The 16815-nt window shown below is 42.8% G+C and overlaps 1 long non-coding RNA gene across 1 annotated transcript in view; it reads left to right on the forward strand.

Annotated features, from left to right (window-relative positions):
• The window catches only part of LOC132010669 (uncharacterized), a 34272-nt gene extending 31990 nt beyond the window's left edge, over window positions 1–2282 (forward strand). The window contains exon 3 of the long non-coding RNA XR_009402252.1: window positions 42–2282. This is a non-coding gene — a long non-coding RNA (uncharacterized LOC132010669). The remainder of the gene's footprint in view (window positions 1–41) is intronic.
• Window positions 2283–16815: the final 14533 nt, after the last annotated feature.

Here is a 16815-nt window from a genome sequence, read left to right on the forward strand (position 1 = left end):
GACTCCTCTGTAACCTCTTACCTACCCCTTTTCCACTCTAGAACTCTGCTCCAGCCACACCATGTTCTTGCTGTTCTGGGAGAAGACCGCCATGTGCCAGCCTCAAGGCTTCTCATCATTCTACTCTCCTGTTCCACTAAATGATAAGCTCTTACAGCAGCTTAAATAAAAGAGCAATGACTTTATCAACCAAAGGAAGTCTGGAAGTAAGCAGACCTCCGACATGTGGGTCATCAAAGTTCCAGGCTGCTTTTTTCCTCTTCCTGCTCTGTCACCTTAGAGTGTCTTCCATTTGAATGGTTCAAGATGGCGCTGGACCACTAAAAGTCTACCTGTGTTCCAGGCAGTAGGAAGGAGGAAGGCGAGGAGGACAAAAATGGAATACTTCCCAGCTGAGTCAATTTCCTCCCAGCAGACTTCCCAGAGACCTGGTGAAATGCCTACTTAGATCTCACTTGGCCTCAGTTAATGTCAAGAGAAGATGGGAAATGAAATTTTTCTAGCTTATCTTTTGTCACACCAAATAAATTGGGGTTCTATCCTAAAGAAGGAGGGGAGTATGGATACTTGGAGACACCTAGAGTCTACCACAGATATTCACTGGAAGTACTTTTTAATAGTAAAACTTTGGAAATAATATAAATCTGAAAACATGATTGACTCAGCAAATTAACAGATTCATCAATATCATGTGTGCTTAAATATTACATTTTAGAAGAATATTTAATGACATGATAAAATGTTTATGATGCTGAGTAAAAAAGAGATGACTGCTTTTCTAAGAAAACAATTAAGATATTCTATAAAAATCATAAAAGAGAGGGACAGCTGGGTGGCTCAGTCAGGTGTCCAACTCTTGATTTTGGCTCAGGTCATGACCTCAGAGCTGTGAGATCGAGCCCTTGTGTTGGGCTCTGCACTGGGTGTGGAGTCTGCTTAAGATTCTCTCTTTCTCCTTCTCCACCCTGCGCTCTCCCTCTCTTTCTTAAAAAAAGGGGGGGGGGCGCCTGGGTGGCTCAGTGGGTTAAAGCCTCTGCCTTCGGCTCAGGTCATGATCCCAGGGTCCTGAGATCGAGCCCCACATCGGGCTGTCTGCTCCTCAGGGAGCCTACTTCCTCTTCTCTCTCTCTCTGCCTGCCTCTCTGCCTACTTGTGATCTCTGTCTGTCAAATAAATAAATAAAATCTTTAAAAAAAAGGGGGGGGGGAACCATAAAAGAGGAACAGCTACTTGATATTATAAAAGAATTATGGTACTCTATCTTTAAAAAAAGAGTCCTTATCATTTGGTGATGTATTTATGGATGAAATGTTATGATGTTATGATGTCTAGAATTTGCTGTACAGTGGAGGAGAAACAATGTTGGGGTGGGGGTACGTAGATAAAACAAGAATGGCCATACGTGGGTAATTGCTGAAGCTGTGAATAGAAAATGGAGGTTTGTGATCCTATTTTCGTTTTCTTTTATGCATGTTTGAAACTTTCCATTATAAATTTTTTTTAAAGGATGAAGTACAAGTCATTTAACCTCTGTCTCATTTCTCAAATGGACTAATAATAATAATTAGTTCATAGGGTGGAGTGGAGATTAAATGATATGATAGATTTTGTAAAAATACTGAGATGAATAAAGGCAGTCAGAAATGCCAGTTCCTCCCAGCAGGTTGGAGCTAGCATAAAGCCAAGTTAAAAACAAAAGCCAGGTTCTCGGACTCTGCTTCTTGGAGTCTTTCACTCTCAACTTCACCTTCCCTGCTAACCCCACCCCTACCCCCACCCTTGCCAGGGGTGGCAAGGAGATTCTGGGACAGCTAGGTGCGATTCATAGCCAATGGCAAGGCAGGTTCCATGCTCGGATCTCCCAGGCCTTCAATGCCAGCTCTAGAAGTACCTATGTTCTTGGTCTATGCATGCGGCCCATAGACCACTATGCACAGATGTCACCCATTCGACTGCCACAGGCTGGGTCACACAGCACTCCACAAGCTGGCTGTGTGGCCTTGTGCAAATGACTGCCCTCCCAAGGCCTCACTGTCCCTCTGTCTAAGGAAGGGACTGAACACGTGGTTTCCAAGGGTACTGTGCCCTTGATGTTTTCAGAAGATAAATGTTAAGGGACCCCTGGGTGGCTCAGTTGTTAAGTGTCTGCCTTGGGCTCAGGTCATGATCCCAGGGGGATCGAGCCCAGCATCGGGCTCCCTGCTCTGCAGGAAGCCTGCTTCTCCCTCTCCCACTCCCCCTGCTTGTGTTCTCTTTCTTGCTGTATGTCTCTCTGTTGAATAAATAAATAAAATTAAAAAAAAAAAAGAAATATGAATACTTGAAAAAAAGATAAATGTTAATGTAATAACAACAGCCAGCATTTGTTGAGTGCCTACTATGAACAAGGTATAATGCTAAGCACCTTATAAGCTTTAATTCGTGTAATTCTTACAACCTTTTGAAGGCAGGATCTATTATCATCTCCTTATTGCAAATGAACAGGTAGGCTCAGAGAGGGTAAATCACGGTCACAGAGCTCATAGGTAGCAGAGCTGTATTTTGAACTCAGGCAGAATGCCCCAGAGTTTAGTCCACAGGAGAAAGGAGCCGCCTGAGTGTCACCGAGTGCATCTCTGTTAAGAAGGCAGCATTGGGGGGCACCTGGGTGGCTCAATCGGTTAAGTGTCTGCCTTCGGCTCTGGTCATGATCTCAGGGTCCTGGGATCGAGCCCCACATCGGGCTCTCTGCTCAGCAAGGAGCCTGCTTCCCCATCCCTCTCTCTGCCTCTCTCTCTCTCTCTGTCAAATAAATAAATAAATAAAATCTTAAAAAAAAAAAAAAAAGAAGAAGAAGGCAGCATCGGTCTACAGCTGCCACATTAAAGTCTGGAGTCCCTGACAAAGCCATGGGTCTGTGAAACTCAGGAAAGAAGACCCCAGTGCTTCTCCCAAGGAATGAGGAGCGGTTCTGGGCACTCATTGTGGAGATGAGAACAGGCTGTCAATGTCCCACTTAGGGTAAGGGGGCGCTGGACTGATGGTCAGTTGGCATGGATCAGTTTGGTCTTCGGGGTGTTTCCTGCTGCGACGGTTTGGATTAGCCCATTTCCACAGTGTGCTGGTTGTCAAATACTTGGTATCAGCCTATAAGAGAGAACTGTCCTGTTTGTTAGCATTTAGAAGTTGGATAATCTTCTCAGAGGAGTCTGGGGCCATTCTCAGAAAATGAGGGGCAGCTCTCTGGCTTGGGTAGATAACCAGGCCATGCACTGGATGGCCCTTCCAAGTCCTGCCCAGGCCCCAAATTCTCATCAACATGACTAGACTGGCCACTCTTGTTTGGAGAAAACGATAAGTCAAAACCACTAAGATAAGAAAACACAAAGTTCTATGGTGGAAACATGTCTTTGCCAGCCCAGCTTTCCCAGTTCCCTTCCTCAGATTCCCTACCTTGGCACTGGTTTGGAGAACTAGTTCTCCTCTCCACTTCCTTTCCTAGTGGGACTGTCCATCATGGCGCCTCATCCCCCCAAACCAAGGGAGGGCCCTGTGGCCCAGTCCAGCTTCTTGGATGCTCTCTCAGAATATAAATCCTGGAGCAAAACGCAGGCACATCCCCAAACAACACCTTCACGAGAGCAGGCTCCGGTTTCTAATATTTCTGAGACCCAGCAATTTAGCCTTTTTTGTCAATTACACCTCCTCACCTGACAGTACTTTATTTCCTGAAGTTATCCAGAGTCTGCTTCTCTGGCCTGTACGAAAAACGACAACAATAACAAAGCAAAAACAAACCCTTTCTCACATTGGGTTCATTATCAGATGTCAGTGCTTTTTTTCTCAGAAGCTTTTAATCCTAAATGACAGACCTTTCCTTCCTGGTCCAAACACCCCCAACCCTAAGTCCTTTCTCTTCTATTTTCTTCCAAAGCATCCTGGGCCAGAGTGGAAAAGAGCTCTTGTCAATGTGCTAAGCTTTACCTTGAGGGATGAGTGAGGACACCCTTTAAATTACCTATAAAACCCTTTGATTCACTCAGCAGAGGTTGCCATGGGCAATTTGCTAAGCTTATTGATTATTTTCTGTTTAAATTAAAGTTTGATGTCCTGGAACAGGCTGGGCAGTGCATGGAGTTAATGGAAAAGGTTGAGATCCAGGAGAGAGACACTCGCTGGGGAAATGGAGGGTATTCAAGGGGAAAACAGGGAGTCTATGAAGAGGAGATTGTCTGCGCCAAGTTGTAGTAAATATGATGGCGATAAAAAAGAGAATGGAATTCTTTTATGGAGACCGGCAGCCTGCTGGACATTTAAAGCCTCAGGAAGACAGTGGAAAAAATGTATCCATTCCATGGATATTTGTTGCGTGCCTGTTATGCACCAGGCATCGTGCTGGGCACGGGGGTGGGGGTGGGGATAGCATAGAAAGGACAACACTTGCCTCTATGCTTTACATCGGTGGTTCTCAAAGTATGTTCCCTGACACAGCAACATCCCTATTTGCTTGCAAGGGTGTTAGCCATGCAGATTCTCAAGTCCCACCCTATACCTACTGAGTCAGAAATACCAGAAGTGGGATCCCGCCCCCTCTAGGTGGATCTGATGCATGCCCCAGTCTGAAAACTGCTGCTCTAGGAGCCAGCCTCAGGTCTGGCTCTGCCAGCCAGGAGCTCAGTTTGCGTTGGGTGTTATTATGGCCAACCTCCACTGAGTGCTTATCATTGTCTGATACTGTGTGAAGCATGACATGTGGGTTGCGTCATTTCAGCCTCCCAACAACCCGGTTAGTGACAGATGACACAGAGGCACACTGAAAGTAAGGGGAGGTAGGCAGAATTCAGATGTCAGAGCCTAACCACGCTGCTCTATGGGGTCCCGAAACCAAACTCCCACGAGGACTGTGATTCATTCTGCCCTGGGCAAAGCCAATCTGCAGACAGAGACAGAACCATGGCTTCCCCCAGATGAGAGATATTATGCAGCTGGGTTTCAGATGCTTGAGGGAAGAAAAGAAGGAATGGGCTAGGAAGGGGGCAGAGGGCTGGCTAGGCTTCAAGGAGAGGCCAGGCCCACAGACCCGCAGGCACAGTTGCTCCTCATCTTAAGGGAGGCTAATGTAATGATCAGGGAGGGGGAAATCTTGTCAGTTCAGTCAGAAAGGGATTTCGTGTCATGATGCCTAAATTCAAGCCCTTTAATTCTACTTATCGTCTGTATTTGTTTCCTATTGCTGCTGTAACAAAATCTGTATTGGTTTCATATTTCTGCTGTAACAAATTACCACAGACTTAGTGACTTAAAACACCACGAATATATTCTCTGAGAGTTCTAGAGACGTCTACAGACAAAGTGTTGGCAAGGTCATATTGCTTCTGGTGACTTAACGTCAGAGTCCATTTTCTTCCCTTTTCCAGCTTCTGGATGCTGCTTGCAGTCCTTGGCGTACGGCCTCTTCCTCTGTCGTCAAAGTCAGCAACCTAACATCTTCTCAGCCATCTGACCTCTGCGATTCTCACATCTTCCTCTGATTCTTAGCCTCCTGTCTCCCTCTTATAAGAAACTTTGTGATTATATTGGGTCCAACTAAATAATCCAGAATAACTTCCTCATCTCTATATCTTAACTTAATCCATCAGCAAAGTCATTTTGCCCTGTAAGGAAACATATTCACAGGATATACATATCCTGGGAGTGAGGGCTGGGATTTTTCTGTCTACCATACTTCATGACATTAGGAAAGTCACTTTTCTTTCTGGATTGTCTAGTTCTCCCCAAAAATGAGGATTATAATAATTTGTAGTCCTAATCTTTCAGAGCTGTGATTGAAATGACAGACATGTTCATTGCAATCACATTTGTAAATATTACTATTGCCTCAGTTTCTTCATCTGACAAATGGGGATGAGTGATGTTTCTTGTTCATTCAGTTAAGAGTATGTACTGCTTACTCAGCCTGAGTTGTGTTGTGTTCACATTGCTTTGGAAAGGACTTGTCACAGCATCTACAACAAAAAGATGCTCAGGAAAATGTAGTTGCAATAATAGTGTGAGTTAGTTAGGTTTTAGAGCCTTAAATATGTGTCAGCAACAGAGAGAGATGAGGTCAATTCTCTTGAGGAACCAACCATCTGATGACTCATATCATGGCGCAATGTTTGGAAGAGAAGCAATCAGCTCAGGTCCCAAGATGCTCCGGTGATCGGGAACTTAGTCCACCGAGTTAGCCGATGGCTGGAATGATCCTCTGTCCCTGCCCTGTGGGAAAGGACAGCATTGAGGCTGCCTGTGCCCACTGGCGGCCATTACAGCCGCTCCTCTGGACCTGCATTTGTTGGTGATCAGGGGAACAAAAAGCAGCAGCCGGGTCCACCAGAAGAGAGACATTAAAGTTGATTAAGTGAGTGGGCCAATTAGCGTCTGGCTTCATGCAGTGTGGAGTTAATTAGCCTCTACAAAACAACAACAGCTGCTTTAATGGTTGGGCAAGAGGCCCAGCAGAGAGGAGCCATGGGAAGAGAAGTGATAGGGCTAGTGCTTAATAACTTGGCCGCAGTGGGTCCTGCCCCACTAAAAATGTAGAACAAAGCCCTGGGCAAACTTCTCTGCATGCTTCCAGACAGGGCACGGGGCAGAGAACCAGACCCTTCTAGTGTCCTCCCCCTAGGGAGAGGCCAACCTCAGACCTCAGACCTGAGTTCCTTTTTTTTTTTTTTTTTTAATTGTATTTAAAGAGAACCATGTAGTTTTTTTTTTTTTAATTAATTTATTTGACAGACAGATCACAAGTGGACAGAGAGGCAGGCAGAGACAGAGAGAGGGGGAAGCAGGCTCCCCGCTAAGCAGAGAGCCTGATGCGGGGCTCGATCCCAGAACCCTGAGATCATGACCGGAGCTGAAGGCAGAGGCTTTAACCCACTGAGCCACCCAGGTGCCCCCCTGAATTCCTTTTTAATACACAACTTAGTTTGCAGTCTTACTAAAATCATGACCCTACACATTTCATCTTGATCCTGAACTTCATAATGCACATAGTTTGCTCACGTTGATATTTTTCCCTTATCACTAAAGTTAATATATATTATGGGGGTAACATTTGGAAAGTATATAAAAATACTGAGGAAGGGGCACCTGGGTGGCTCAGTCAGTTAACTGGCAGGCTCTTTAAGATTATTTATTTACTTATTTATCTGAAAGACAGAGATCACAGACATAGGCAGAGAGGCAGACAGAGAGAAGAAGAAGCAGGCTCCCTGCTGAGCAGAAAGCCCTGGGACTCAATCCCAGGACCCTGGGATCATGACCGGAGCTGAAGGCAGAGGCTTTAACCCACTGAGCCACACAGGCGCCCCTACTGACAGACTCTTGATTTCGGCTCAGGTCATAACCTCAGGATCATGAGATCCAGTCCCACATCAGGCTCGGCACTCAGCAGGGACTCTGCTTGCGACTATCTCTCCCTCTGCCCCTCCCTCCACTCATGTTCCCTCTCTCTCTCAAATAAATAAATCTTTAAAAAATATATAAATAAAAATACAAAGGAAAAAACAGTCCCTCCACCTTGAAATAAATTCATTCATTAACTATTTCTTTTGTGCTTGCTAAATGCTGTTCAAGTTGTTCAGACTAATTATGTATCCATTTTGTTCTTTCTCTATGCAAATATATATGCTGTTTTACACATCAGACTTATCTTGTATAATCTTGATAACCTACTGTTTTCAGCAATACGCCATGAACATTTTCCTTATCTCACTAAAATATTTTTTTAAACTACTCAGCCTCTATGGTTCCACTAACTAAACTATATTTTGGTTGTCCATTTATTTATGCCTCTTGCTTCATCTTCCAACAAAGTTCTTGTTTTTTTTTTTACCACTATATCTCAATGCTTAGAACAGAGGCAAATATGTGGTTGGCACACATTTAAAATGTGGTGAATGAGTAAGCAAATGAGTGAACAAATTTAACCAATTCCTTCTTAGGGGCCACTGAGGTTGCTTCTACTTCTTCACCATCAAAAAAAGTGCTATTGAGGGCACATATTGTATGGAGCACTGGGTGTGGTGTATAAACAATGAATTCTCGAACACTGAAAAAAATTAAATAAAAATTTTTTAAAATGCTGTTATATCAGTTAAGATTACTTTCAAATACAAATGACAGAAAATCTCCCAAAGTAATGCCTTAAAAAAGATTTAAAAGTTTCTCTTTTGCAAGAGTCTGGGAAGGTCCAGTGCTTTGCCTCCCATTGGCCTGGACTCCATTTCCAAAGTGACCTCACTGTTCAAAATGGCTGCTAAGTCTCTAGCTATACTCCAGTCAAAAACAAGGAAAGGAAGGGAAAAGAAGGATGCATTCCCCTTTTTAAGGAGCCTTCATGGAAATTCCATATACTCCTTCTGCTTCCTTTCTAATTAGTCATAATTTCCTCATGTGACTTTATGTAGTTGCAAGGGAGTCTGGGAAATGTAGTCTTAATATTGCAGCTAATATTCAGGGATACTGTTAATGAGGAAGGAAGGGAAAAAAATTGGGGACCACTAGCTGGGATGGCTCTTGAACTTATGGATTGAATCCAGTCTCTCAAGCTAGCCCTTCACTAAGGTGACCCTTAGTGTTTTCTATCTGGGGGTTGGGTCAAGTCAATGTGGCTTCTTGGATCCAGGCCTGGGACCAGTGCACTGGAAGGTTTCAGAGACTTCACTTCTGTGCTATAAACTTCATCTTGCCAGTTGACACAGTCATCACCAAAGATTGACTCAATAAAGATGCCCCATTTCCCGGAGGATGTTTTTCCAATTAGTGCACAGAGGAAGTTCCAGCTGTGAGGACAGGAGTCCGGGTTCCTGAAATGCAATGATTATTAGTAACAATCAATCAAACAGCCTCATAGGACAACAGAGAGAAAGCCAGCTTTCAGGGATGCTATGTGGGACAAGGATGACGGGCTGCCTGTAACAAGAGGCGATGTGCCTCAACCACAACGTGGCCAAGCCCCTGAGACAGTGAGGGACTTTGTAACAAGGTTTTACTGCCTGCAGTAAAAATCCTGCCAAAACGCATTCAGGAACGTGTGGGGAGACGTGTATTCATTATTATGCCCCTAGCAGCTATCACAGGAAACCATCTGGGCTCCGTTGGCCTATAAATTTGCAGCTTGCAGTTGGGTGGGCTACAGGGAATCGGCCAAGCGGGAAGTCAAGGTGTGAAGTGGATCTGGCAAGTTCCACACACAGAGCTAGCTCAGAAACTCACCACTCCTGACACTTAACGTTTCTTTTTATTTATTTATTTTTTTATCATGAAATGCATCACACCTACAGAAAAGTACACAAAACATAAATGCACACTTTAACAAATTATAAAGTGAGTTCCTACTCAGCAATCACCCAGGTCAAGAAATAGGACACTGCCGGCCCCCCAGAAGCCTCTCAAGGGTCTGCTCCTAAACATGCTGCCTTCTTCCGTACCTTCCCCAAAGATCATGATCCTGACTTTAATGAATATAACTTCCTTGCCTCATTTGACTGTTTTGTCACTTAGGGATTCACCCCCAGATGGTACAATTTACTTTGCCTGTTTTTGAACTTCACATTGTTGTGCAGAATCATAGAGTCCATATTCTTTTGTGTCCACATTCTGTGTTCCGTATTATCATGTTAGACTTTATTCGTCTTGCACAAGGCTCTAGTTGTCTACATTCATTCCTGAATAGCTTCTGAACATTTGGGTTCTTCTCAGGTTGAGGTTACTACAGAAAATGCCACTCTGAGCATTCTCGTAAGTAAATCCTTGAGCACACACATATGCGTCTCCACAGCCGTGATTCTCAAACTTCAGCGTGCATGAAAATGAGCTTGTTAAAATGCAGATTCCTGGTCCTCCTCCCTGAAGATTTGGATTCAGCAAGTCTAGGGTAGTGCCCATGCATTTTCATTTTCAACAAATTTTGGGGTGTCAATGAGGCTGCCGATCCCTGGACCGCCTCTTGAGTAGCACTGGAGAGCTGGAGTTGGCCAACTGTAGCCTACAAACAAACTTGGCCCACCACCTTCTTTTGTATGGGCCGTGAGCTAAGAATGAGTTGACATTTTTAAATGGTTGGAAAAAATTCAAAGAAGAATAATATTTCATGACACATGAAAGTCATGTGAAATTCTCCTTTCAGTGTCCATCAGTAAATTTTATTGGCACACAGCCTTGTCAATTTCTTTGTGTATTGTATGTGGTTGCTTCTATGCTTAGTAGAGTTGAATGGATTCAGTAGAGACCGATTTACTCATTGGTCTTTTACAATATAATGTTAAGTGTATTTTTAAGTGTTTATTGGCTATTTGATTTTCTGGTCTAGGAAATGCTTGTTCAATTTTTTACCCTTTTGGGTTACCTGTCCTTTTCTCTCCAGATTCTGGATACAATTCTTTTGTCGTTGATATGTGTTGCAAACACCTTCTCTCATTCTGGGGCTTGCCTTTTCATCTTATGATTGTGTATATGTGGTTTTTTTTTTTAAAGATTTTATTTATTTATTTGACAGAGATCACAAGTAGGCAGAGAGAGTGGGGAAGTAGGCTCCCTGCTGAGCAGAGTGCCTGATACAGGGCTTGATCCCAGGACCCTTAGATCATGACCTGAGCCGAAGGCAGAGGCTTAACCCACTGAGCCACCCAGGCACCCCATGATTGTGTTTTTAAATGAACAGAAGTTTTCATTTCAATGTAGTTCTAACTTATCAAACATTTTTGTACGTTGTTTAAGAAACATTTCCCCACCTTTATTTTTTCAAAGTTTTATTATTTTACTATTCACATTTAGGTTTTAGTTTACTTGAAATTGACTTTTTGTGCAGAATGTGGGGTAGGGATCTAATTCCATTTTGATGGATACTTAATTTTCCCAACACCATTTAGTGAAGGGCACTTTCCGCACTGTTGCGTGAGGAAACTTTTGTCATAGAGCAAATATTTATGTGTAAGTGTGGGTCTGTTTATGGGCTCTTGGTCTTATTTTTCTGGTCTATTTGTCTGTCCTTGTACTAATATCACATACACTTAATTACTGTGGCTTTATAAGTGTTAAAAAGCTAGTCTTTCCACCTTGTTCTTCTCTTCTTTGGCAATGTTTCAGCTATTCTTATCTCTAGAAGTTATTTTCCCCTTAATTTGTTCACAAAAAACATGAAGCTGATGGACAGTGAGAAGTCAGAGACTGGTAGCAGGGTTGATTAGTACAACCTCTTCGGAAAGCAGTTTGGTAATACTCTGCTTATAGACCCTTTCTCTACCTATACCTCCCCCCAAAGGGCACATACTTTAACCCCTAATTCCATTTCTGTAAATCTAGCCTAAAGAAATATCCAAAACCAAAATTCAAAACAGGGGGAAAGTTTTTGAGTTAACAAACAGACTCAGTGTCAGAGCTACATGTTGGAGGTACAATGAAGAAGAAACCTACCTTCCAGAAACTTCGAGTCTTTTTTTCTTTTTTTTTGGCCCACAGCTATTATAGCTGGAAAATAGGATAAAGGATTCAGGTCTCCTTCAGGGAGACAGCCATATAAATAGAGCATTTTGATCCAGTGTGGTAAATGTTCAGAGAGAGGTATGTACAAACACTAAATGCACAGAAATGTTCATGCCAGCATTATTTATAATAGTGGGAAATTGAAAACAACTTAAATGTCAGCCAGTGGAGGGACAAAGAAGTAAATTGTGGCATATCCGTATGATGGACTATTTTAGAGTTATCAAAATAAAGACTGTGAATGGAATAAATGATTGGAGTATAACAATAAGCGATAAAGAACAAGACACCGCAAAGAAAAACCTTCCTGTCTGTGGAGAAAACAGTAAATGCATTGAAAAAAAAAATACTGGAAGGACTATACCATCATGATAATAGTAGTTATGAATATGGGTGATTTTTTTCTTCTTTCTATTTCCCAAGCCTTTGGTAATGTGGTTATAGAAATTTAGAGGGAAAATGTAACTGAAACAGTCCTTACTCCTCACAGATTCCTTTCAGGACCTGCCTGTTTCAATCAATGTGCTAAAAGCTTTACATGTGGAACTTATTTAGTCCCCAGAGCCCTAAAGGGATAGGTGTTTTGGGGTTATCATTTCCTCATGAAGGGAGGAGAAGGGGACAGAGAGGTGAAGAAACTTCCCCAGGTCACAAAGTGAGACGCAGAGTTGACACATGGACGTGAATCTGCCACAGTCTGTGGCCCTCGCCACGGCACCAGCCCACTTCCACTTGCTTCAGAACATGGCAACTTATTTATTTATTTTTTAAAGATTTTATGTATTTATTTGAGAGAGAAAGAGAGAAAGAGAGAGGGAGAGGGTGAGAGAGAATCATGAAGCAGACTTGGTGCTGAGTGTGGAGCCCAATGTGGGACTCGATCTCATGACCCTGAGATCATGACCTGAGCGAAATCAAGAGTCCGACACTCAACTGACTGAGCCACTCAGGTGCCCCCGGAGCCGTGGCATCGTTCAGAGGGAACCAGACCACAATGGCTAAAGAGTGGCTCTGCTTAGAAGAGAGGAGGTTATGAGCCTTAGGACCCCTCCAGCCCAGCGATTCTGATTCTCAGCCCCGTGTCACTTTAACTAGCTGGGAGATCTTAGCTAGTGACCCAAACCTGCTGAGCCCCAGCTTATCCTTCTGATAAATGCAATCAGCAGACCTCATCTCTTAGGCTGTTGCATTGATTAATGAGATAATATATATCCCATGTCCTGCAAAAGGGAGGCACTTGTTAATTTATTCCCATCCACCCAAGGACACAGGAAACTTTAAAAAAGACAGACCCCAGCCTTTTCCTGTCGCTTGGCCTCTGGTTATTGTCCTGGGTGTAATGGAGTGGAAAACTCTATACATGGCTCCCTCTGACAGTGAATTTCTAATCTCAGAAAACTTAATGGTTTTTGTCAACCTGATTGTCCAGTGAGAGCGGATTAGGGGAATGACTTCCTTGTCACTGGAAAGTTGACTTGCTTCACAGCGTTTTTCCTGGTGCCGGTGGGAGGCGTGATCGATACTACACAGACCTAAATACTTACCTGTGGTCTGGGGACTGAGGACAAAGGTTGGACGTTCCATTTAAGTGCCTTAGCCATTTCCAAGTAGACCTGGGTGTGATGTGCATTAAGTGGTTTAGGCTGGTGACCCAGAGCTCTGCAGTGTGATGGGGCAGACCGGCAATCAAGCAGCTGCTTTCTCCTGACCAGTAAAGCAGAGGCCCCTCTGGCTCCTGCTGGATTTGTCTTCTCAGCTCCAGGTTCCCCATCTGGACAAAGGAGAGGGTCCATTAGTTACTGTCGGCACATGAGGGAAGGATGGCCTTGCTGGTTTCCGTATCAGGACTTTCCAGACACAGTGTGCTGATGCACAAATGGACAGTGGCGACTCACTGAAATCTGGTTCCAAATCCCTCTCCACTGCCAGCTCTGGGCCAGGGGCACTTCTTGCATGAGGCATGTCCACAGTAGATGGAACTGTGAGACAGACCTCAACATGGGAGCGCCGGCCAGAATTTAGTTACCTAGGGGAACTCCTGCCCTGCCTAGGGGAGATCTCTCTCAGCCTGGGAGGGCAAAACCAAACCCTATTTTATTTGATGTCACTTTCTTGGGAACATCATCTCTGACCTTTTAGATGAGTCAGATTCCCTGACTTTCCCTTCCTGATGCTTACGCTAATTAGAAATGAATCCATGTCTAAATCAATTCCAATATAAGCTCCACGAAGTCAAAGACATTCGCCTGCCTGGTTCTCTGCTAATTCACAGCGCTCAGAACATTTTGGGCACAAAGTACGTGTTTGATAAATACTTGTTGAATATGTTAATTAATAAATTCATATAATTACCTGTTTATGCTCTGTCTCCCGTACTTGTCTAGAACTCCCATGAAAGAACTGGGTCTGTCTTATTCTCTCTTTGTATTCTTAGCACCCAGAACAAAACCTGGCAGGTAGTAGACCCTCAATAAACAGTGAAAAGTAAAGTACTTAAAACTTTTTACATTGAATTAATGATATTAATTTTATTTAAGTAGTAAAACTGCAATATAGTTGGTTTAAAAAAGAGGGTAAAGTAAAAGACCCATCTCCCGTTAATATCACCCCTCCTGTGTAACTCCTTTAATTATTTGCTATTTTTCCTTTTAAAGGTTTCCACTGTGTACTTTACACATAATTATAATCAGGTTATTTTCAGCACATGCATGTGCACGCGCATGCGCAGAAACACACACATACATATCAACTGTCCGGGTGGCAGGGAGTTTTATTAATTTAAGAGCAGGAAGGGAGGCTTGGATGATTAACGTCTTTCTCATTGTTAAAATTAATTGTTGGTCCTACAATGGGATTGATAGCATCATGGGAACTGCTAGTGAGAAACATTTCTTTCTGAAGTTTCAAGTTTTACCCCTGAGGTCAAGGCAAATCTGGCTATGGAAAAAATTCACAGGTTGGAAATAACCCACAGGAAAATGCTTTATTTTTATGCTCGCAAGTCAGGGAAACTTGCTGTGGCCGCTTCTAAACATAAGCCTGTTATGCACACTGCAGTGGGCTTAGTGGCTCAGGGTTCATTTCTCAGCCTTTTTCATTTGGATCATTATGTGGAAATCAACCCAGTTTCTTTCCTTAAACCCCTAGTGATACATTGCCAACAAGTGATTCAACTGTAATTATAGAAGTGAGGAAACCACGGCGTAAGTTAAAAAACAAATCAAACCCCCGCTCTATTACATTCAAAATACACTTCTAAACATTAAGAGGGGAAAGGTTCTACTCCTTGTAAGGACAGTCTATAATGATGGAAAGCCTCTTAATTGACAATGAGGAAAATCCATGCAAATTTCTTACTGACAAATAACGTGGGCAGGAAGTTGAATGAACAGTTTACTCATCTGTTGGTGGGGGAAACGCTTTCAGAGTTGGAAAATAGATACATCTTAATCTTGATCTTGACCTTTTGTCTTTTCCCCCCTGTTTCTTATCTGAAATAAAAAACAGGAGTTTTCTATTTCTGAAATATTCTGAAATAGAAAACAGGGGTGGGGAGGGGGAGATTTATTGGAGACGAATAAAACAGCACTCCTTCAGGATGTGGGTTAGTAGAAAAGCAGAGGAACTGGAGGCTAGTCTAGTTCTGTGCCCACCTTAGGGCGTAGGTTTTCCTAGAAAAACCCTGGCTATGCAAACACTTGGAAAAGCGTATGGTCAAATGTAGGTATTTATTTATTTATTTATTTACCTAAACAAGTAACTTTTATTTTATTATTTTTAAATTTTTATTTATTTGTTTTAAAGAACTCTCCACACCCAAAGTGGGGCTTGAACTCTTAACCCCAACTACTGACTACTGAATGAGCCAGCCAAGCATCCCTCAAATGCTTTTAAAATGAGGTCTAAGTCTCCATAGTGCGGGAGGAAGCCATGCTCTTGGAAAGCCCTGGTGAGGAATTTCCGCAACCAAACTCCAGCCACCGTGGAGAAAACAAGCTGAGAATAAGAACCCAGGACTTTTCAAATATTGGAGGCCCCAGAGATAAAGAGAATGCAGTTTTCTTAAGCATACAAAGGATTGCCAAAGAGGTGCTTAATAATAGCTGAGTTTAATGGGAAAGAACATCTCCATCTGTTTCTACTTCTTAAAAATTTCCTTTCTTATGATGTTGATATATTATTGAAACTCAGATGGTGAAATAAAACAACTTATGCAAAAATTCTAAGACAATTAGCTTTCTAGGGCAAAATAATAAGTTCTATCTCACTTTCACCAGTTGTTAACTGAAACTGCTGGGTCTGATAAACATTAATAGTCTCTTTCACAGGCTCCATTTCTTTTTATCTTATTGAATTCATTTCTTCACTCCACAAATACTCATTGACTATCTGGCTGAATGTACAAGAAAGAAATAATTAGCTTCCCCAGAGCTGGTCTTCTAGTCTTAACTCTATTGTGCATCGCGAAGATCCACAAGGAAAAACTAAAGAAGGAATTGCAAGATCAAAGTGCCCTTTGGAATTCAGAAAAGAACATCAGAGGCGGTAACAGTGATTGTGGACTCTAGGTTTTCCTCTCTTTCCTGGGCACACAGACGGAGGACATTTCAGTTGCCGTGCCTTTAGCTATGGTCACAGAACTGAACTCCAGTCAATGGAATGAGATGTTACATTCGTCACTTTCAAGCCTGACCCATAAAAGCCTCCCACACAAGGATGAGCTCTTTTGCTCATCCAGCTGGCTGAAATTGAAAGGAGCTCATGTGTTGAAGATGACGGAACCTCCATCAGCCTGGATCCCTGCGTGACCGCACAGAAGCCTGCCCTGTTCCCCCATCCAGGGCTAGTAGGAGAACACAAAATACATTTCAGTTATGTTGAGTCATTATACACTGGGAAGTGTGCTGTTTCAGGGGTTATCCTAGTTTAACTAATACATATGGCAACTAGGTCTTCAAATTTGGGGCCCGTAAGAAGGAACAGTAGAGAGAGATTGAACAGCGGCAGACGCTTTTAGTATTTGTCATAAAAGGTTTCAAAGGGCTTGGGGTTCTCATTCTGATGATCTCAGGGGCGTGCCTTCTTGTAGGATCATCTTTATACTATTCTTGGCCTTAGTTCTTCCATGCAAAAGAGAGTTTTTATGTATACATATATAGATAAATACGGATACAGATGTAGATATAAATATATAGATACAGATTTTTTTTAAAGACTTTATTTATTTATTTGACAGACTGAGATCACAAGTAGGCAGAGAGAGAGAGGGAAGAAGGCTCCCTGCTGAGCAGAGAGCCCAATGTAGGACTC

The sequence above is a fragment of the Mustela nigripes genome, chromosome 1 (assembly GCF_022355385.1).
Source record: "Mustela nigripes isolate SB6536 chromosome 1, MUSNIG.SB6536, whole genome shotgun sequence".
Taxonomy (NCBI): domain Eukaryota; kingdom Metazoa; phylum Chordata; class Mammalia; order Carnivora; family Mustelidae; genus Mustela; species Mustela nigripes.